Below are 23,296 nucleotides of genomic sequence, written 5' to 3'. Positions count from 1 at the left end.
CCTTTTGTTTCTGGTTAACTTCACTCAACATAATGTCCTCAAGTTTCATACATGTTATTATATGTTCTGTGACTTCGTTCTGTCTTATAGCTGCATAATATTCCATTGTGTGTATGTCTTCATTGTGTCTTTCATCTCTTGTGTTGTGCTTTTCATTTCTGTAGATTCTGCCAGTTGTTTTTGAACTTTTGATTTCTACCTTATGTTCACCCAGTGTTTTCATTATGCACTTCATTTCTTTTGCCATATCTTCCCTAAACTTTTTGAATTGATTTAGCATTAGTTGTTTAAATTCCTGTATCTCAGTTGAAGTGTAAATTTATTCCTTTGACTGGGCCATAACTTCATTTTTCTTAGTGTAGGTTGCAGTTTTCTGTTGTCTAGGCATCTGGATTCCTTGGTTACCCCAGTCAGGTTTTCCCAGACCAGAACCATCTCAGGTCTCAGAAGGAGGCAATATTCAATATCAGGTTTCCCTGAGGATGTGTCTTAGAAGATTGACACAACCTGTGAGGCCTCAAGCTGCTGTACCTTTCCTAACTTGCCCAGCAGGTTCCACCTGTCAGCCTGTTGCCCCTGACTAGTGTAAGGAGGTGTGGCCCTCCTTTAGTCCTTAGTTTCTGTTTTGGATTTTCTCCCCCAGGCTCTGGGGTCTGGTTCTGAATGGAAGGCTGGCAGTAGAGCTAGGCACCACATCCTTCCTCTTAGGGAAGATACACCCCCTAGGGAATTATCATCTGCATTTAAATAGGTCCTTTTTCTTTCTGACTCTGCTATCTCCACCCTTGTCTGGGTCAGAGTGCTGTGAACTGAAAATGGCTAGGCTTTCTCCACTGAGCCACTCAGGTTGAAAGACAGAAAAAGGCACAGAAAGCTCCCTTTCAGGGCCAGTCCACAACCCACCCACCCAGTTTCACCCATTGGCCAGAGATAGCACCTGGTCCTCTGGGCTCTCCCTCTTGGGACTGAGAAGTCTTCTGTATCTTTAAGGTCAGTCATCACTGAAAGCCTCTGCATGCTTGTTGGGGATTTGTAGTTTGTATTGAGCAGCCCACATTTGTTCATTAAAACCTCAGCTGAAACTGGACTGAGGTATATTCACTTGTTCACAGTGCTGCTTTCTACTACAGTGAGGTTTTGCAGTTTGGGTTGCCATGGGGGGAGGGGGACCCTGGCTCAGGCATGCAGTTTTTACTTACAGATTTTATGCTGTGATCTCAGGCATTCCTCTCAATCCAGGTTGGTGTATGATGTATGGACAGTAATGTTTGTCTCCCAGCAGTTATTCCAGATTATTTACTAGTTGTTCCTGGTTGTTTATTAGTTATTCCAGGGGGACTAACTAAATTCCACTTCTCTCTATGCTGTCATCTTCTTCCTCCCCATTGTGTGTAAATATCACAGTTTGTTTATCCACTTGTCTGTTGATGGACATTTGGGCTGTTTCCATCTCCTGGCAATCATGAATAATGCTGCTATAAACATCAGTTTACAAATGTCCATTCATTTCTTAACTTTTATTTCCTCTGAGTATATACCTAGTAATGGAATAACTGGGTCACATGACAAATCTATACTTAGCTTCCTGAGGAACTGCCACATTGTCTTCCAGAGTGGCTTCACCAATCTACATTCCCATATAGTCAACTTTTTTTTGACAAGGCCCCCAAATCCACTGAACTGGGACAGAAAAGTCTCTTCCACTAATGGGGCTGGGAGAACTGGATATCCATATCCAAAAAGAATGAAAGAGGATGCCTACCTTACACCCTACACAAAAATTAACTCAAAATGGATCAAAGACCTAAATATAAGAGCAAGTTCCATAAAACTCCTAGAAGATAATATAGGACAAATCTTCAAGACCTAATAATAGGAGGTAGCTTCTTAGATCTTACATCCAAAGAATAAGCAATGAAAGAAAAAATAGATAAATGGGAACTCCCCAAACCAAAAGCTTCTATGCCTCAAAGGAGTTTGTCAAAAAGGTGAAAAGGTGGCTAACTCAATGGGAGAAAATATTTGGAAACCAAATGTCTGATAAGAGACTGATATCCAGCAAATATAAAGAAATCCTACAACTCAACAACAATAGTACAAACAACCCAATAATAAAATGGACAAAAGATATGAAAAGACATTTTTTTCTAAAGAGGAAATACAAATGGCTAAAAAACACATGAAAAAATGTTCATCTTCACTAGCTATTAGGAAAAATGCAAATCAAAACCACAATGAGATATCATCTCACACCAATAAGAATGGCTGCCATTAAACAAACAGGAAACTACAAATGCTGGAGAGGATGTGGAGAAATCGGGACTCTTATCCACTGCTGGTGGGAATGTATAATGGTACAGTCACTGTGGAAGACAGTTTGGCAGTTCCTCAAAAAACTAAATATCAAGTTACCCTACGATCTGGCAATTCTACTACTTGGTATATACCCAGAAGATTTGAAAGCAGTGACATGAACAGACATTTGCACACTGATGTTCATAGTGGCATCATTCACAATTGCTAAAAGATGAAAACCATCCAGGTGTCCTTGTACAGATAAGTGTATAAACAAAATGTGGTATATATATGCAGTGGAATACTTTGCAGCAGTAAGAAGGAATGAGGTCTTGAAGCAGGAGACAACATGGATGAACCTTGAAGACACAGTGCTGACTGAAATAAGTCAGACACAAAGGGAGAGATATTGTATATTATCACCAGTATGAACTCCCTGAATAATATGAAATTAGTGTCTTCAGTATCTTATAATGTAGAATATAGGGGACCTAGAGATAGAAGTTAGAGAAGGGAGAATGATTACCTAATATGTACAGACCTATTAACAAGGCTGAACTTAAAGATATGGGAATGGACAGGGGTGATGATAGTTCATTAATGGGACTGTAAGTATCAGTGCGACATGATTGAAGGGGGTTGACTAAAAGCATATATCCCACAGATTAGCACTAAAATATAAATGAGTGCTTGCGTGATCTCCTTCTAAGGTGTGACACTGGTAAGAAGTTAACAAGGGAGTGGTATGTGGGAAAAACTACCTGTTGCATACTATGGGCTCTATTTAATGGGAATATCTTACTAGTACCACACTAATACAAGAGATAAATAATTAGGGGGGTGATAAAAGCTTTGGAGTGTTTTGGGTTATGATAATTATTTAAAATTGGGAGTGATGATGATTGTAACTAAGTGAAGATAATGTGAGGCATTGCATGTTTATTTGGACAGAATATATGCTATGTGAAATTAGGAAACCCCTATTTAATAAGTCAAGCCCTTGAGCTTGAGGCTTGTGCCAGTGAAAGTTATGGTTGTAAAGGGGTATATATAATTATGCCTGAGTCACTTCCAGAGAACCTCTTTTGTTGCTAGATGTGGCCGTTCTCTCTCTAAGCTCACCTCTGCAAATAAATTCATCACCCTCCCCCTGACATGGGACATGACTCCCAGGGGAGTTAGTCTCCCTGGCAACATGGGCCACAACTTCCAGGAATGAGCCTGGTATGGGCATCAAGGGATTGAGAATGACTTTTTGACCAAAAAGAGGGAAAAAAGGTAAGTTTTCAGTGACTGAGTTTTCAATAGAGTCGAGAGGCTATCATGGGGGTTACTCTTATGCAATCTTCAGCTAGATATTCCAAATCACCACAGTAAGCCAAGCTTAAATCAACAGTAATCCTAGAAATCCTAAAAAATGCCCAGGTTCCTATCAGAGACTCTATAAAAGTTTCAGTCATTGAATGTTCCTGTTTGCTAAAGCTGCTGGATATGCAATATACCAGAAATGGACTGGCTTTTGCAATGGGGGTTTGTTCATTCATGAGTTTACAGCTCTAAGGCCATAAAAGTTTCCAAACTAAGGCATCAACAAGAGGATACCATCACTGAGGAAAGGCCAATGGCATCCAGAACACCTCTGTCAGCTGGGAAGGCACGTGGCTAGCATCTCCTGGTCCTTCTCTCCTGGGCTCCTGTTTCAAAATGGCTTCTCCAAAATGTCTCTGGGCTTCTATCTAAGTGTCTCTCTCTCAGCTCCTGTTTGTCCTTGCTTGTTTCTCCCAGGGCATTTCTCTAAGCATCTAAGAGCCCTCTCATAGCTTCTCCCAGGGGCAAGCTCTGGATTACATATTGTTCCGGTTTGCTAATGCTGCCAGAATGCAAAATACCAGATATGGACTGGCTTTCATAAAGGGGGTTTATTTGGTTACACAGCTACAGTCTTAAGGCCATAAAATGTCCCAGGTAATGCATCAACAATTGGGTACTGTGCTGGTTTGAATGTATTATGTCCCCCAGAAAAAGCCATATTCTTTGATGCAATCTTGTGGGGCAGACATATTAGTGGGGATTAAGTTGGAATGTTTGGATTAGGTTGTTGCATCAAAATGCACCCCACCCAACTGCAGGTGATAACTGATGAGATATTTCCATGGAGGCATGGCCCCACCTATTCAGGGTGGGCCTTGATCAGTGGAGCCATATAAATGAGCTGATAGGCAAAGGGAACTGGTGCAGCTGTGAGTGACATTTTGAAGTGCAGCTGAGAGTGAACATTTGAAGAGGAGCTACAGCCAAGAGGGACACTTTGAAGACAGCACAGGAGCTGCAGATGAGAGACAGTTTGAAGATGGCCATTGAAAGCAGACTCTTGCTCCAGAGAAGCTGAGAGAGGACAAATATCCTAAGTGCAACTTAGAGTGACATTTTTGAGGAACTGCAGCCTAGAGAGGAACGTCCTGGGAGAAAGCCATTTTGAAACCAGAACTTTGGAGCAGACACCAGCCACGTGCCTTCCCAGCTAACAGAGGTTTTCTGGACACCATTGGCCATCCTCCAGTGAAGGTACCCGATTACTGATGTGTTACCGTGGACACTTTATGGCCTTAAGACTGTAACTATGTAACCAAATAACCCCCTTTTTATAAAAGCTGATCCATTTCTGGTGTTTTGCATTCTGGCAGCATTAGCAAACTAGAACAGATACCTTCACTGGAGGATGGCCAATGGCATTTGGAAAACCTCTGTTAGCTGGGAAGGCACGTGGCTGGTGTCTGCTCCAAGTTCTCATTTCAAAATGGCTTTCTCCCAGGATGTTCCTCTCTAGGTCACAGCTTCTCTTCAAAATGTCATTCTCAGGTGCTCTTGGGGTGTTTGTCCTCTCTTAGCTTCTCTGGAGCAAGAGTCTGCTTTCAACGGCCATCTTCAAACTGTCTCTTATCTGAAGCTCCTCTCTCAGTTCCTGGGTGTTCTTCAGAGTTCCCTCTTGGCTATAGCAAGCTTGCTCCTTCTGTCTGAGCTTATACAGTGCTCCAGTAAACTAATCAAGGCCCATGCTGAATGGGCGGGGCCACATCTCCATGGAAATTCTTCAATGAACTATCTTGCCCACAATTGAGTGATCACATCTCCATGAAAATATCCAATAAAAAGTCTCCAACCCAATCAACACCAATATGTTTCCTGCCTACACAAGACTGCATCAAAGATAATGTCATTTTGGGGGACATAATACATCCAAACCAGCACACATATCTTAGCTTCTCTCCAAAATTTCTCTCCCAGCTTCTGTAAGCATCTGGGTCTGGGTGGGCTCTCTTAAGGGCTCTAGTAAACTAATTAAAACCCACCTTGAATGAGTGGGATCACATCTCCATGGAAATAGTCTAATCAAAAGTTACCACCCACAATAAGTCTGCTCCCAGATGATTGGATTAAAAGATCATGGCTTTTCTGGGGACATTATAGATCCAAACCAGTATACTGAGTTTATTTTTCAGAAACTTAAATCTACCAGAGTGTTCCCATGCCAGATAAGTCCCAGAATCCAGAGGCAAGAGCCTCTCCAAGAACATCAACCAGATGCAGCCCCCTCCCCATAATGTTGACACCCCTTTTCAATATGAACAAGTTAGGTGGTCACTGCCCAGATACCCCTGAAGATTGAGACAGTGATCAAATGAGAGAGAGGGGTAGTTACTGACAAGATAAGTTTTAACAAAGGATAATGAACACTGAATCTTTATATAATTTTTTTTTAGTCTCTGGAGTATCAGAACAGCTAGAAGGAAATAACCGAATTTGTGGAACTGTAACCCATAAGATTCTTTGAAATTTGCTGTATAATCGCTTGTTAAATTGTACTTTGAAAGTTATCACATTTCTGTATATGTTATATTTCACCATAAAAAATGTTAAAAAAATGAAGGTGAAATAAAGATATTTTCTGATAAATGGAAAAAACCCACAAAGATAGAAACTGGGGTTCTGTTTTCAGTTAACCCTTCAGATTTTCTCTGCATCTGAGAAAACTAGAAAAGCTGAGTAACAACAATGTAACTCTCTGTTGGTAAGACAGTGAATACTTCAAGGCCAAGATCCAAGAGACAGGGAAGCCCAGAGAGGGAATACTAGCATTTGAGGCCATTTGGACCTGAGGTATCTGCTGTTTCTGGTGGAGGCAGCTGAAAATCAAGCAAAGCTTGATTCATGGGTCTGGGGATAGGGGGGTGTTCCGGTTTGCTGATGCTGCCTTTTTGCAAAATACCAGAAATGGATTTGCTTTTATAAAGGGGCTTTATTTGGTTACACAGTTACAGTCTTAAGGACATAAAGTGTCCAAGATAAGAGGGTAACAATACAGTACCTTCACTGGAGGATGGCCAATGGTGTCTGGAAAACCTCTGTTAAATGGGAAGGTACGTGGCTGGCATCTGTGCCAGAGTTCTGGTTTCAAAATGAGTTTTGCCCAGGACATTCCTCTCTAGGCTGTAGCTCCTGAAAAGTGTCACTCTTAGTTTCTCTTGGGGTGTTTTTCCTCTCTTAGCTTATCCGGAGCAAAAGTCTGCTTTCAAAAGCCATCTCCAAAATGTCTCTGTAAGCTGAAGCGCCTCTCTCAGTTTCTGTGCATTCTTCAAAGTGTCCCTCTTGGCTGTAGCAAGCTCACTCCTTCTGTCTGAGCTTATATAGTGCTCCAGTAAACTAATCAAGGCCATGCTGAATGGGCAGGGCCACACCTCCATGGAAATTTTCTAAAGAGTCATCACCTACAGTTGGGTGGGTCACATCTCCATGGAAACACACAAAGAATTACAATCTAATCAACACTAATACATCTGCCCACACAAGACTGCATCAAAGATAATGTCATTTTGGGGGACATGATACATTCAAACTGGCACAGGGTGGGATGCACAAGATTGGATTGAGGGTCTGCCAGGGAGCAGACCCCTGTTACTCAGGCTTTGGGCTGGGAACACAGTGGGCTGTTTAGTTGGAGGGAGGCTGAACTACATGTAGACCAGCTCTCTTGATGATGGGAGCTTTGGGTCATCTCAGCCACTGAAGGATCCCGGTGATCTGGGATTATTTGTGCCTCTTCCAGGTGCCAGCCAGAGGCAAAGGTAAAGCTTCTCTGGAGGACAAACCTGTGATGTGGTCATGAGACGTTGCATCTGGTGCTCTTGCCTGCCTCACACTGTGGCTCTGAAGGGAATTTCTAAGTGTGGGGTGAGTGTGTGGTGCCTCACGTTGCCCTGCTTGACTGGCAACCTCCATCTGGCCCCTGCACGCTGACATTTGTCTTCAGTTTCTGACAACTCTCCATGTGGGACCAAGGGCTGAGCACTGGCCACAAATGCTTGGCCTGAGTACAGAATTCACATGGAGTGAGGTGAGGAGGGACCAGGGGCTTGGTGGGGAGGTGCAGTGGGTGAGCTGTAGATACAGACCCCGAAGCAGCGGTCCCAGTGTGCCCACATGCACGGGCATTCCAGAGGCTGGGCACTCTTGTTGGAACATTTCCAATTGTCCTGTGTCCTCAGGGAGCCAAGTCTCTCTGTGTATGTTCCAGGCTTGTCTGGGAGCCCTTGCACCTGCCACAACCATGCATTTGTTCCCTGCAGGTCTTGTTCATCTCTCTCCATGTTGGGCTGTGAATCTTTCCTTGGAGGGCAGCGCCTGGATCGTTCCTGCTTCACCTGCAAACACGTGGACATGGTCTGTAGAGAGGAGCTACCACCAGGAGGGGTGGACCTGATGTCCCAAGGAAAAGCTCTGAAGAGAAACATTGAGTGGAGAGAACCAAGACATCCTCATTAAGGATGGCCTACCTGAATGTCCTCATGTGGTTATTTTAAAAAGTACTTTTCAAACTTTTTCTAAAATTTTGAGATAAAATATGCAAATAAAAATGCATACTTCATAAGTGCACAACATGACAAATGGTGTTGCAAAGGGAACAGCACAGAAAACACACTCCCAGGAGGGAGCAGAGCACAGTGGGGGTCTCGGCAAGCTTCAGCGTGCTTCCCTGGTTATGACCCCACCCTCTCCTGAAGCAACCACTATCCTGACTTTGTAGCACTGCTTTGATTTTTTAAAAATGCAATTTTATTGAGATATATTCACACACATTATAATCCATCCAAAGTTTACAATCAATGGCTCACAGTTTCACCATATAGTTGTGTATTCATTACCACAATCAATTTTAGAACATTATCATTACTCAACCCAAAAATAATAACAATAAAAAAATAAAAAAGAACACCAAAAACATCCCATATCCTTATCCTCTTGTGCCAGTTTGGATGTATTATGTCCCCCAAAATGACATGTTCTTTGATACAATCTTGTGTGGGCAAATGTATTAGTGTTGACTAGATTGGAATCTTTGGATTAGGTTGTTTCCATGGAGATGTGACCCACCCAACTGTAGGTGATAACTCTGAATTATTTCCATGGAGGTGTGGCCCTGCCCTTTCAGTGTGGGTCTTGATTTAATCACTGGAGTCCTTTAAAAATGCTGGCACAGGCCCAGAAGATAGCTGGCTTAGCTCGGAGATGCTTGGAGTTGTGGACCCCTGACATTGGCTGTAGCTTAGAGAGATACTTTGAAGATGGCCCTTGAAAGCTGACACTGATGTTTTGGAGAACGCCATTTTGAAACACAACCTGGGAGCAAGCAGATGCCAATCCAATCCATTTCTGGTATTTTGCGTAATGGCAGCATTAGCAAACTGGAACACCTCCTCTCTCTCTCTCTCTTTATTTGTCTTTTTATTACTCATCTGCCCATACACTGGATCCAGGGAGTGTCAGTTACAAGGTTTTCACAATCATACAGTCACACAATAAAAGCTATATATTTATACAATCGTCAAGAATCAAGGCTACTGGATTGCAGTTAAACAGATTCAGGTATTTCCTTTTAGCTATTCTAATACTAGAAACTAAAAAGGAATAGCTATATAATGCATAAGAATAACCTCTAGATTGAGCTCTTGACTATTTGAAATCTCTTAGCCAAAAAAACTTTATTTTGTTCCATTTCTTTCCCTGCTTTTGGTCAAGAAGGCATTTCAATCCCATGATGTCAGGGCCATGCTCATCCCTGAAGTCATGTCCCTCATAGGGGAGAGGATAATGAGTTTATTTGCAGAGTTGACTTAGAGAGAGAGGCCACATCTGAGCAACAAAAGAGTTTCTCTGGTGGTGACTCTTAGTAATAGTTTTAAGTAGGCTTAGCACTGCCATTGCAGAACATTGTCTTGTTCTTTTTTTTAAATTCAATTTTATTGAGATACATTCACATACCACACAATCACCCCAGTGTACAATTGTTCACAGCACCATTATACAGTTGTGCATTTATTACCACATTCATTTCTCAAACATTTTCACTACCATACATGAAAAAGAATAAGAACAAAAGTTAAAGTGAAAAAGAATACCCAAAACATCCCATGCTCCCCATCTATCCCTATTATTTCTTTACATTTTGTCCTCATTTTTCTATGCATCTGTCCATACACTGCATAAAGAGAGTGGGAGCCACAAGGTTTTCACAATCACAGAGTCACACAGTGTAAGTATATAGTTATACAACCATCTTCAAGAATCAAGGCTACTGGGTTGTAGTTCAACAGTTTCAGGTATTTCCTTCCAGCCATTCCAATACACAAAAGACTAAAAAGGGATATCTATACAATGTATAAGAATAACCCCCAGAGTGACTTCTCGACTATTTGAGATTTCTCAGACACTGAAACTTTACCTTGCTTCATTTTGCTTCCCTCTTCTGGTCCAAGAAGGCCTTCTCAATCCCATGATGCCAGGGCCAAGCTCATCCCTATGAGTCATGTTCCACATTGCCAGGGAGATCCATACCCCCAGGAGTCACATCCTACATGGGGGGAGGGCAGTGAGTTTACCTGAAGAGTTGGTTTAGAGAGAAGCCACACCTGAACAAAAGAGAGGTTCTCTGGGGGTGACTCACAGGCATAATTTTAAATAGGCTTAGCCTCTCCCTTGCAGTAACAAACTTCATAAAGGTAAGCCCCAAGATTGAGGGCTAGACCTTCTAATTTGGTAGCCCCCACAATTCCACAGGTGGAAAAGTTTCATATTTCCACATTTTCCCCCAGACCCTCAAGGGAGTTTTGCAAATATATTTTTATACTCTGCCATAATTATTCTGGGATGTATTGGAGTTTCACACTAACCTGCACAGACCAACCAGAGCTCACTCTCCAATCAACTCTTCATGTAATTATGTTGCTTGAATAAACTGACCATATAAGTCAAATTATATATTGTGTTACAAAAAATATAGATCTTGCACCTAATAAACATCTCTTCCTTTGGTCCCACAAAGAAGCTGAAGCTTCAAAAATGCCATCAATATCATGCTGACATTCATAGCTGCCAGACTCTGGCTGAGTCTCAGGTATCACACAGATACCCAAAGTTTCAGGGACTGACCAGGTTATACACAAAAAGCTCAGCATCTCAGAGTTTAGAAATAACAATTACAACTCAGGAATAGGTGTATCTGCTGTAAGAGTTTATAATCTAGGAACCTTTATGTTAAGCCTTCCCCTGATAACAGAGGGTGTCAGAAGCTGAGCCTAAGTTGTTTCTGGGTTGTTCCCCCCAGGCCCTGGGATCTGAGTTCTCTGAGGGAGGGCTGCCACTTGAGCTGGGCCCTGCCCCCCTTTTCTTAGGGAAGATAAACGCCCCAGGGAGTTACCCTTTATACTTGAATTCCTCCTTTGTCTCTCTGATTCCCTTAACTCCACCTTTGCCTGGGTCAGCAGTTGAAAATGCCCAAGGCTTTCTCTAATAAGCTGCTTAGAATGAGAGAGAAAAAAAAGGAAAAAGAGCAAAAGCCCCTTTTCAGAGCCAGTCCCCAACTCCTCAGCTTCACCAGTCAACCGGTATTTGTACTCAGTTCTCTGTGTCCCTTTTCTTGGGACACAGCCATTTTCCAGTACTCTGAGCTCAGCTGTTTCCAAAAGCCTCTGTGTGTATATATATGTGTGTTCATATATATATATGTATATATATATATATATATATATATATATATATATATATATATATTTTTTTTTTTCCTTCAGCTCTGCCTCCTCTCTGCTGGGAGGAACATCAAATTTCTGCTTGCTCAGGGCTTATCTGTGTGTGTTGCTTGTTTTTACTAGTCTAAATTTGTTAAATTAAAACTGCAATTGGAGCTTGGTTGAGCTACAATCCCTTGCTCCCAGCAGGGACTGCTTTTTTATCCCACAGTGAAGTTTTGCAGTTCAGCTTGTCATGCCAGATGGAGGGGCACCAGTCTGCAGTTTCACTTACAGTTTTTATGCTGTGATCTCAGCTGTTCCATCCATTCCTTACTGCTGTACGATGTGTGAGCAGTCACAGATGTCCCCCAACAGTTGTTCCAGACTATTTACTAGTTGTTCCTGCCTATTTACTGGTTGCTCTAGAGGACTAGCTAAATTCCACACCTCTTTATACTGCCATCTTGCCCTGCCCCATATTGCCTTGTTCTCCATATTAGCATGAAAGCATTCAGGCTTTCACCATTGTTTGATATTAATTAGACTTTTTGTAGGTGCCATATATTAGATTGAGGAAGCTTTATTGTATTCTTAATTTACTGAGAGCTTTTATCAAGAATGGATACTAGAAGACTGTGGGAAGATAGCATAGTAGGAAGTACCAGAAAACCTCCTTCCACCAAAACAGCTACTGAACTGGCAGGAACTGTCTGAATCAACCACTTTGAAATTCTGGAGTCTAAGGGAACACTCTGCAGCATCCAGGGATGAGCAGAAGGAAGAGGCTGGTAAACTGTCATAAATATCCATGACTTTTACCCTCTCTGCTGTGGCTACCATCTTCCTTCCCCCAGCCTCATGGTCACCAGCAGTGGGGACTGGAGCTCCAGCTCCTGGCACAGCTTGTTGATGCCAGGGTGGGACATAAAGAACTAGTCCTCCACACTCTGGGGATGTATGGTCTGATCCCAAATATCTGCCTTTGATCAATTACTTCAGGTTGCTGGGGGCTGGCGTGGAGGGCACCCACTGTTCCAACCTCCTGGGGCAAAGGTGGCCAAGGAATCTTAAAGACAGTACCCTTCCTCAAAACTACAGAAAAGAGTTAAAGGGCTGCATTAACTGGGCAAGGGAAGAACCAAGAAAACACAGCTCAAAAGTCATAGAAGCTCCTGGTGCCCTTGCTGTCACCTCTCTCACCTGCTCCCCAATGCAGGGTGCAGCCAGCTTTTGCTCTCATTGTGGGTCCCTGGCCCTTTGCCAGAGGGAGCAGAGTGTTTGCTGTGCACATGCTAGGGTGTGTGTATGTCAGTGCCAATCTGTCAGATGGAAGTCTGGGAGACTGAGCTGGGGAAGTTGTCCCAGGCTTGCCCTCCCAGAGTTTTTCCTGAGGGCAGAGAAGCCACTTGCTGACAGCTGGGACAGCATGAGAAACAAGTTGAAGTGGCCTGGGGCAAAGGACTACCTGCATTAAGTCCCTCAAGATAGCACCCAGGAAGGGGAGGAGGTCTAGTTCAGAGGGAGTGCAGCGGGATTTCACTCAAACTTCTGTAAAGTAAACAGGGAATTCCTAGGACCCCTAGCAAGCACAAGCCCAGGAAAAGAAGCAGGTTCTAGGCTCCAGGCAGGCTCAGATAGAAACAGAGAACCCTGCACTTCCCAGTTGCCTCAGGCTGATCTTCTTGATAGGAGGGCAAAGTTCTGAAGGAGACAACCAGCCAAAGCAGAGCCAATTTGCAGAGACAGTTAAAGGTGATTTTTGCTTTGGTTTGTTTTAAATAGCTCTTGGCATTCATGAAAGTCTATGACATATCACCAGCTGGAGACAAACTTAAGGGAGAGTCCAAGGATTAAAGCCCAGAGATAACACCTTACAATATTAAAATACACAGCGTGCAACAAAATAATGCAAGACAAAGAAACAGGAAATTATGGCCCATCCAAAGGAACAAGATAAAAATCCAGAAGCCATCAGTGAAGAGGATCAGACATTGGACATACTAGACAGAAACTTTATAATAATGATCCTTAATATGTTCAAGGAGCTAGAGGAAGGCATGGAGAAAGAACTAAAGGCTATGAGGAAAACAGTGAATGAACAATATGGGAATCCCTCCTGAGAAATACTGGAGTTGAAGAGCACAATAACTGAAATAAAAATTTCCCTAGGTGGTTTCAAAAGCAGATTGGAGGTGGCAGAAGAAAGAATCAGTGAACTAGAAGGCAAGACAACTGAAATGATTCTGGCTGAGGAGCAGAAAGGAAAAAAGAATAAAACAGAGTGACCAGAGCTTATCAGGCCTGTGGGACACCAAGTGTTTCAATATATGTATTATGTGAGTTCTAGAGGAAGAAGAAAGAGAAAAAGGGACAGAAGGAATATTCAAAGAAAAGTCCTCAAATCTAATGAAAGACAAGAATATGCACATTGAAGAATCCCAGTAACCCCAAACAGAATAAACTCAAAGAGAATCGTGCCCCCCCACACAGTGATCACACTGTTCAATGCCAAGGAGAAGGAGAGAGTTCTTACAAACTACAAGGGAAAAGCAGTGAGTTATGTATGAGGGATTCCCAATAAAGTTGTGTGGTTTTTCATCAGAAATCATGGAGGCAAGAAGGCAGTGGCATGGGATATTTAAAGTGCAGAAAGACAACAACTGCCAACCAAGAATTTTATATCTGGCAAGTTTTTCTTTCAAAAATGAGGGCACAATTAAGATATTCCCAGATAAACAAAAAATAGAGGGAATTTATCACCACTAGATCTGTCCTGCGAGAAATACTAAAGGGAGTTTTTCAACCTGAAGTGAAAAGACACTAGACAGTGGATCAAAGCAGCATAAAGAAATAACATCCTCTGGTAAAAGTAACCATATGGATAATTATAAAAACCAGCACTATAGTATTGTATTGTTTGTTATATAACTACACTTCTTGCTTATTAAAGGTACAAAATGCATAGAAAGTATGATAAATTGATGGTTATGGCCTTACAATGTACAAAGATATAAGTTGTAACAAGTTCAAAAAAGGTGGGGGGATGGAAGGGTAGGGGGACAGTATACACACACACACACACACACACACACACACACACATGCTATTGAACATAAGCAGGTATCAAATCATATATGAATGCTATAAATTTAGGATGCTAAATTTTAACCGCATGTTAACCGCAAACAAACTACTGAAAATATATTCAGAAACAAATGAGAAGGAACTCAAAATGGTACAATACAAAAAATCAAATAAACATGAAGTAGGCATTAACAGAAGAATTGAGGGTCAAAAAAGATATAAGACTTACAAACATAAAACAGAAAATGGCAGAAGAAAGTCCTGCATTACTGGTAGTTAATTTAAATGTGAATGAATAAAACTCCCCAGTCAAAAGACACAGATTTTCAGAACAGATAAAAAAGCATGACCCAACTGTATGCTGCTTAAAAGAGACTCATCTTAAATTTAAAGACATAAGTAGGTTAAAAATATACCATGCAAATGTTAACTAAAAGAGAGCAGGGGCAATTACTAATATCATATAAATTAGACTTTTAAATCAAAAGCTGTAATGAAGGACAAAGAGGGTCATTATATACTGAAGGGATCAATTCAACCAGAAGACATAACAATTATAAATATCTATGCACCTAACAGCAGAGCTCCAAAATATATCAAGCTAATATAGAAAAATTTGAAGGGAGAAATTGATGGTTCTATATTAATAGTAGGAGATTACAGTACACCATTTTCAATAACGGATAGAACACGCTGACAGAAGATCAGTGAGGAAATGGAAGACTTGAATGAAACTCTAAACTAGCTAGCCCTAACAGACATATATAGAATACTTCACAAAACAGCAGCAGAAAACATGTTCTTCTCTAGAGCACATTCTCCAGGATGGACTATATATTAGGTCACAAAAGAAGTCCCAATGAATTAAAAATATTTAAATCTTACAATGTATCTTCTCTAACCACAGTAGAATGAAGCTAGAAATCAACAACAGAGGGAGAAATGGAAAAGTCACATATATGTAGAAATCAATGTACTATTAAACAACTTATGAGTCAAAGAAATAATCACAAGGGAACTTAGAAAATATTTTGAGGCAAATGAAAATGAAAACACAACATACCAAAACCTATGTGATAAGCAAAGGCAGTGCTGAGAGGGAAATTTATAGCTCTAAATGCTTACATTAAAGAAACAAAGTTTCAATCAGAGACTTAACCACAAATCTGGAAGAATTAGAAAAAGGAGCAAACTAAACCAAAAGCAAACAGAAGGAAAGAAATAACAAAAATTAGTGCAGAGATACATGAAATAGAGAACTAAAAATAACAGAATCAACAGAAGCAAAATTGGTTCTTTGAAAAGATCAATAAAACTGACAATCCTTTAGCTAGACTGGTGAAGAAAATATAAGAGAGGACACAAATAACAAAAACCAGAAATCAAAAGGAGGACATTACTACTGACCCCACTGAAATAAAGAAGACTATAAGAGGATACTATGAACAATTGTATGCCAACAAATTACATCTACAAAACCTTGATTAAATGGACAAATCCTTAGAAACACATAAACTACCTATACTGACTGAAGAAGAAATAGAAGATCTCAACAAACCAATAACGAATAAAGAGATTGGACCAGTAACAAAAAAAATCTTCAAAACAAAGAAAAGTCCAGGGCCAGATGACCTCACAGGTGAACTTCACCAAACATTCCATGAAGAATTAACACCTGTCCTGCTCAAAGTCTTCCAAGAAATTGAAGAGGAGGGAAAACTCCCTAACTTATTCTATGACACCAACATCACACTCATACCAAAGCCAGATAAAGATACCAAAAGAAGGAAAATGATGAACCAATATCCCTATGAATATAATTGCAAAATTCCTCAAAAATTACTAGCAAACTGAGTCAAACAGCTCATTAAAGACTTATACACCATGATCAAGTGAGATTTATCACAGGCATGCAAGGGTGGTTCAACATAAGAAAACCAATAACAAAACAAAGGAAAAAATACATGATCATCTCAACTGATGCAGAAGAGGCTTTTGACAAAATTCAGCACCACTCCCTGATAGACATACTTAGACAACTAGGAATAAGAGGAAACTTCCTCAAGACAATAAAGAGCATATATTAAAAACCTACCACTGACATTATACTCAATGGTGAAAAACTGAAAACTTTCCCTTTAAGATCAGGAACAAGACAAGTACGCCCACTGTCACCACTGTTATTCAACATTTACTGGAAGTTCTTTCCAGAGCAAATAGGAAAGAAAAGGAAACAAAAATCATCCAAATTGGAAAGGAAGAAGTAAAACTTTCCCTATTTGCAGATGACATGATTCTATGTACAGAAAATCCTAAAAATCCATAAGAAAGCAACTGGAACTAAGTGAATTCAGCAAAGTGGCAGGGTACAATATCAGCAAGCAAAAATCAGTAGTGTTTCTATATACTAGTAATGACCAATATGAAGAAAAAATCAGTAAAACAGATTCCATTCACAATAGCAGCTAAAAGAATCAAATATCTAGGAATAAATCTAACCAAGGATTAAAAGGACTTTACACAGAAAACTACAAGATATTGCTAAAAGAAATCAAAGATGACCTAAATAAATGGAAGGACATTCTGTGTTCAGGGATTGGAAGACTAAATATTGTTAAGATGTCAAGTCTACTCAAAGCAATTTACCAATTCAATATAATCCTAATCAAAATTCCAACAGCCTTTTTTTGCCAAAATGGAAAAATCAATCATCAAATTTACATGGAAGTGTAAGGGACCCCAAAGAGCAAAAGCCATCTTGAAAAAGAAGAACAAAGTTGGAGGGCTCATACTTCCTGATCTTAAAACTTATTACAAAGCCATAGTAATCAAAAGAGCATGTTACTGGCACAAGGACAGACATGGACCAATAATAGAATTGAGAGTTCAGAAATCAACTCTCACATTTACGGCCAACTAATTTTTGACAAGGTGGCAAAGACCACCCTATTGGGAAAGAATAGTTTTTTCAACAAATGGTGCTGGTAAAACTGGAGCTCCATTTGCAAAAAAAAAAAAAATAAGGACCCCTACCTCACACCACATACAAAAAATCAGCTCAAAATGGATCAAAGACCTTAATATTAGAGCTAGAGCTATCAAACCCCTAGAAAAAAATTAGAGAAGCATCTTCAGGACCTTGTGTTAGGCAATGGTTTCTTTGGTTTTACACCCAAAGCACAAGCAACAAAAGAAAAATTAGATAAATAGGACCTCATCAAAATAAAAAACTTTTGTATATAAAGGACTTCATCATGAAAGTAAAAAGACAATCTACTCAATGGGAGAAATATTGGGAAACCACATATCTTATAAGTGTTTAATATCCAAAATATATAAAGAAATCCTACAATTCAGTAACAAAAAGATAAACAATCCATTCAAAAAATGGGCAAAAGACTTAAGTAAACATTTCTCCAAAGGACATAAACAGATGGCCAAGGAACACATGAAAAGGTGCTCAACATCATTAGTCATTTGGGAAATGCAAATCAAATCATGAGAAACCATTTTCCATCACTAGAATGGCTACTATTTAAAAAATCAAAAAATTACAAGTGTTGGAGAGGATGTGGAGAAATAGGAACACTCATTCACTGCTGGTGAGAATGTGAACTCGGGCAGGCACTGTGAAAAACAGTTTGGCAGTTTCTCAGAAAGTTAAGTATGGAATTACCATATGACCAGTGATCCAATCCCTGTACTAGTCAGATACTGCAAAGAATTGAAAGTAGAAACACAAACACCGATGTTTACGGTGGCACTGCCACAATTGCTAAAAGATGGAAGCAACCCAAGTGTCCACTGACTGATGAAGGAATAAATAACATGTAATGGAATATTGTTCAGCTGTAAGAAGGAATGAAATCTTGATCCATGAAACAATATGGATGAATGTTGAACACGTCATGTTGATCGAAATAGGTCAGACACAAAAGGACAGATATTGAATGATCTCACTGATATGAAATAATTAGAATAAGCAAATTCAGAGAGTCAGAAACTAGAATATAGGTTACCAGGGGCCAGGGTATGGGTAGGGAATGGGGAGTTAACACTTAGATTCTACAGTTTCTATTTGGGTTGATTGTAATGTTTCAGTAATGGATAGTGGTGACGGTAGCACAGCATCGTGAATGTAATCAACAGCACTGAATTATTTATTTGAATGCTGTTAAAAGGGGAAATTTTAGGTTATATATATATATGTATATTACTAGAATAAAAATATAAAAAAGAATGGATACTGGATTTTGTCAAATGCTTTTCTGCATCTATTGAGATGATTACATGGTTTGTCTTTTTAAATGTTCTATTATGATGAATGACACTGATTTTTCAAATGTTAAAACTAAACTTGAATTCCTGGGATAAACCACACTTGTTCATGATGTGTTGTTCTTTGTATATATTGTTGGATTGTACATGCTAAAAAATTGTTTATAAACTTTGCATCTATGTTCATGAGAAATGTGCTCTGCAGTTTTCTTGTAATGTCTTTTTCTTTCTTTCTTCTTCTTCTTTTTTTAATCAACCTAATGCTGGCCTCATAGAATAAGCTGGGAAATATTGCCTTCTCTTCAATTTTCCAGAAGAGTCTGTTTAATTGGTGGTATTTTTTCCTTCAATGTTTTGTGGAGTTTTTTTTTGGGGTGTGTGTGTGTGTGTGTGTGTGTGGAGGTTTTTATAGTTTCTGTCCTTTAAGCATTTGTCTATTTAAGAACTTTAGAATATATTGTAATGTCACCTCTCTCATTATTTGATATTGATAATTTGTATCTTATTTCTTTTTTCCTGAACAGCCTGAATAGAGATTTATCAATATCATTGATATTTTCAAAGAATCAGGTTTTGGTTTAATTGGTTTTCTCTACTGTCTTTAATGATTTCTGGTTTGATCCTTATTACTTCCTTTATTCTGCTTATTTTCACTGATTTCTGGTTTGATCTTTATTACTTCCTTTATTCTGCTTATATTGTGCTTAATTTGTTATTCTGCTTTTAGTTTCTTAAAGTGGAAACTGAAGTCTTTGCCTTTTCTCATATAGGTGTTTGGTTCTATAGATTTCCAGGTACCTCACAGCAGCACCCCACCATTTTTGATACGTTGTATTTTCATATTCATTCAGTTCAAAATATTCTCTGATTATCCTTTCGAATTCTCTTTTGACTAATGGGTTATTTAGAAGTGTTTCATTTGTTTTCATATATTTATAGATTTTCAAGGGATCATTTTCTCTTACTGATTTGTAAGGATGTTTGCTTTAGAGCCTGTTTCTGGTAAGTGCAACCAGCATGGTTTTAAAAAATGTATTTTTATGTTGGTAACATATATATATACAATAGAATTTGCCATTTTATCCATTTTTTAGTGTACAATTCAGCGGTGTTAATTACCTTTACGATGTTGTGCTACCGCCACTTTCATCACTTGGAACAAAAACTCTGTCCCGGCTCAGCAGTCACTCCGGGTTCGCGCCCCGCAGCCTGGTGACCCTGATCTACCGTCTGTCTCCATCCATTTGCTCTTCGTAGCTAATCCACGAAGTGGAATCACACGGTATCTGTCCTTTGTGTCTGGCTCATTTCACTTAGTTTTTTCAGGTTCATTCACATCGCAGCGCGAGGGTCTTTCGTCTTGGTAGCGGAATGATATTGCATTGCGTGCACAGCCCGCATTTCGTCCGTCTGTCCGTCCGTCCGTCTTGTTTCTTCGCGCGCCTGGCTTTCTTAGCTCCTGTGTGAGCGCTGCCTCCGGCATCCTCACTCTGAGGTGTCTTCCCCTAGAAGGGATTTGTTTGTTTTCACTCCTCGCAGGCTCGTGGAGACGCTGTTTCCTAGGATAATGTGAATCAAAGTTCAAAGCCTGCACTGGGCTGTTCCGCCTTGAGTCTCAGCCGTCCTGCTCCACCCAGGCTGGGCCCTCCGCTGTCACCCGTTCTCAGGACGGAGCTCTTTGGCCTCCACCCCAGGCGGGGCGAGGGTTTTCAGGGTCTCCGTATTGGCAGGTCCTGGGGGCTGACCCCTCCCTCTGGGAGGCCTCGGCCGGCTCAAGGGGCCCCAAGGGCGGGACTCACCTTACTGGGGACCCCCCGCGTCCCTCCTTGGAGGGAGGGTCCTGGCAGAGGGGCGCGAGCTCCCTGGAGGGCTTGAGGACCTCCCCTGCAGTGCCCCTGGGTGGGAGGACGGGGCCCGACAGAGCCAGAAGGGGATGCCTGGTGTTTGGGGAATGAAGGGGGCGCACGTGGGGGGACTGACGTGGGGCCGCTGGGAGCCGGATCACAGCAGGTCCAGACAGGATTTTGGAGTTTATCCTGCGGACACGAGGAAACCAGTGGAGGATTTTAATCGCAGGACTAAGTGGATCAGGCTTATGTTTTAAACCGATCCCTCAGGAGGCTGCAGGGTGAATTAGTTGAGGCGGGGAGGGGTGTCGGAATCTCGGCCGAGACCAGTGAGGCCGCCACAGCGGCGTCGGGACCGCGGACCCCACGGGCACCGTGCTCCGGGGGGCGCAGAGGTGCAGCCAGCAGCTCGCGTCCTGGGGCGATGCTGAGCCGCGGGCCTGGGCTGGGGGACCGCGGTCCGATGGGCCTGGGGGCCGCGGACACCCGGCGATGGGCGGGAGGGAGAGGAGCGCAGGGTGGACCGTGTGAATTGAGCGCAGCTGGAGCTGTGTTTGGAGCCGGGAGGGGGGTCCCGCGGGGTCGGAGCTCCGGAGACCCCCGCCGCCGAGGTGCGGGTGTAGAACGGGAAGCGCTCGTGGATGTCGCGGAACCTCCCACGTGTGTGAGCAGAGGCGGGACCGGAGGCACCAGGAAGGCAGGAGGGGCCGATCGGGCGACCACCGAGGGACCCCCGGGCTCAGCACGGCGCGGGGGCGGGGCCAGGCGAGGGTCGGGTCCCGCGGCGCCCAGAGGTGCCTTCGTTCCTTCCTCCCTTCTGCGGGTTCCCGTCTCCCCCACCCCTCCTGGGGCCTCTGCGCTGACGCCTCCGACTCGTCTGCCTTCAGCTTCTCTCCTTCACGGTGCCTTTCAGTACCCCAATCCTCCATCTAAATAGGGAACCCCGCGCCCCACCTTTCCCGCTCCTCCTCCGGGCGCGCCCTCCTCCCCTCGGCTTCCTGAGGGCCGCGTCTGCCCGACGTCCGGCAAACCCTGAGGGAACGTCCCCTTCTCCCTCCCGGGCCGGCGGCACCGCGTCCTTTCGGCTCCTTTTCCGAAGGGTGTCGGTGTGCGCCCCTGAGACCTCTTCTCTTCCAGCCCTGCCCCCTCTCCAGGCCTCCCTCGGGCTTCTGACTCTGGCCACCCGCTGAGTTCTCTCTGGAGCTCTAGGCCCAGGTTCTGCATTAGCTCCTGGACATTTCCAAGTCCCCCCCAAACCTTCCCCAGGGACGTGGTCCTCATCCTCAGTGCTTCCTTTTCCTCTCCCGGTGAGCCAGGGAGCTGTGGCTCTAACACCTCCAGATCTGGTATTGTTTCCTCACTTTCCTGGACAAGTGGAGGCACCCCAGCCTCGCCAGGGCGCGGGACCAGCTTCCTGGCTGGAGTTTTTGTTTTTGCTCTTAGGTTCCCACATCCAGCGTCCACTCGGAGGCCAGAAGAATCTCGTAAAAACACAAATATGGTTTTACGACCTCCCTGGGTCTCTCCTGGCTTCCTGCTGCCCTTGCGATGAAGTCTAAGAGCCCCACCTGGGCCTGCCCGAGCCCCACATGGGCCCCGATGGCCCCTCCACGGCCCTCACGGGCTCCAGAGACCTTGGGCTTCCTTCCCACCCAGGAACCCCAGTCAGGATCAGGTGCCATCCCGGGTTCCTGATTGTCACTTCCTCGCACTGTCCCTCCAGTGGCTCAACCTGGCTGCCTCTGCCCCCCACCCCCCCACCCCACCCCCGCCTGGCACCACCACAGCCTTGTCTTCCCCCTCTGAACCCTCATCAAGCTTGTCCCGCATCTCCCTCATGCTCCTCTGGCTCTCCTGGCCACTCTCTTCCAGCCTTCAGAGGTGTCTTTCTAAAATGAAACTTGGATCATGTCATGGCTCTGCTTAGAGACCTTCAGTGGCTTCCAGCTGCTGCAGGAGGAAGGTCAGATGATGTCCGATCTGCCCTGCTGGCCTCCCTGAGCCCCTCAGCTGACTCTGCACCCAGCTCCCTCCAGCTTCAGGCTGTGCCTGCTCCTCTCTGGCTCTGCATCATGGCCGTCCTTCTGCAGAGCGCACATTTCTGCTTGGACTGACTTGCAAACTCCTCGGCATCCCTCAAAAGCCCCCAGGCTGCCTCTCGTGGCAGGCCCCACGTACCCTCCTCTGTTCTCCCAGGCACCTGGGGGAGCTGTTGCGAGGCGGGCACTGTGCTCCAACCACAGCTGAGCAGCACCAACTAATGGAGTAGATTGGGAGCCAATAGCCACACTACACTTTTTTCAATGGTCACTTTACAGAAGTTGGATCTGGAAGTACACTCATTTTGAAAGGGGCACTCCTGTAGCTTCTGATTTCATGCTGCCTGTATCTGGAAACTTTGTTCAATCACCAGACAACTGAGGCCCATCGTTATGTCAGCCCTGGGGAGAGTGGCTGCTCCAGGCCATTTGCCCCAAGCTGAGAGCTGGAGTCTGCCCTCCCCCCACCCCCCCACAGCAATGAGCTCAGTCAGCCCAGGGATAGAGTAGGTTCCCGTGGTCCTGGGCTAAGGCAGACATGACCCCTCCACCCCACCGCTGGTCTGTGCCTCTGCCCCTGGTCCTGCCCCCACCCCTCAGTGCACCCCAGAGACCCTGAGGCTACCCTAGAGTTACTTTCCTGTGAAGCCAGAATCATCATCTCTGGGTCAGGATGACTCTTCCCGTCCAC

Source organism: Choloepus didactylus, chromosome 4 (genome assembly GCF_015220235.1).
Source record: "Choloepus didactylus isolate mChoDid1 chromosome 4, mChoDid1.pri, whole genome shotgun sequence".
NCBI classification, from domain to species: domain Eukaryota; kingdom Metazoa; phylum Chordata; class Mammalia; order Pilosa; family Megalonychidae; genus Choloepus; species Choloepus didactylus.
This window is presented reverse-complemented; position numbering follows the sequence as displayed.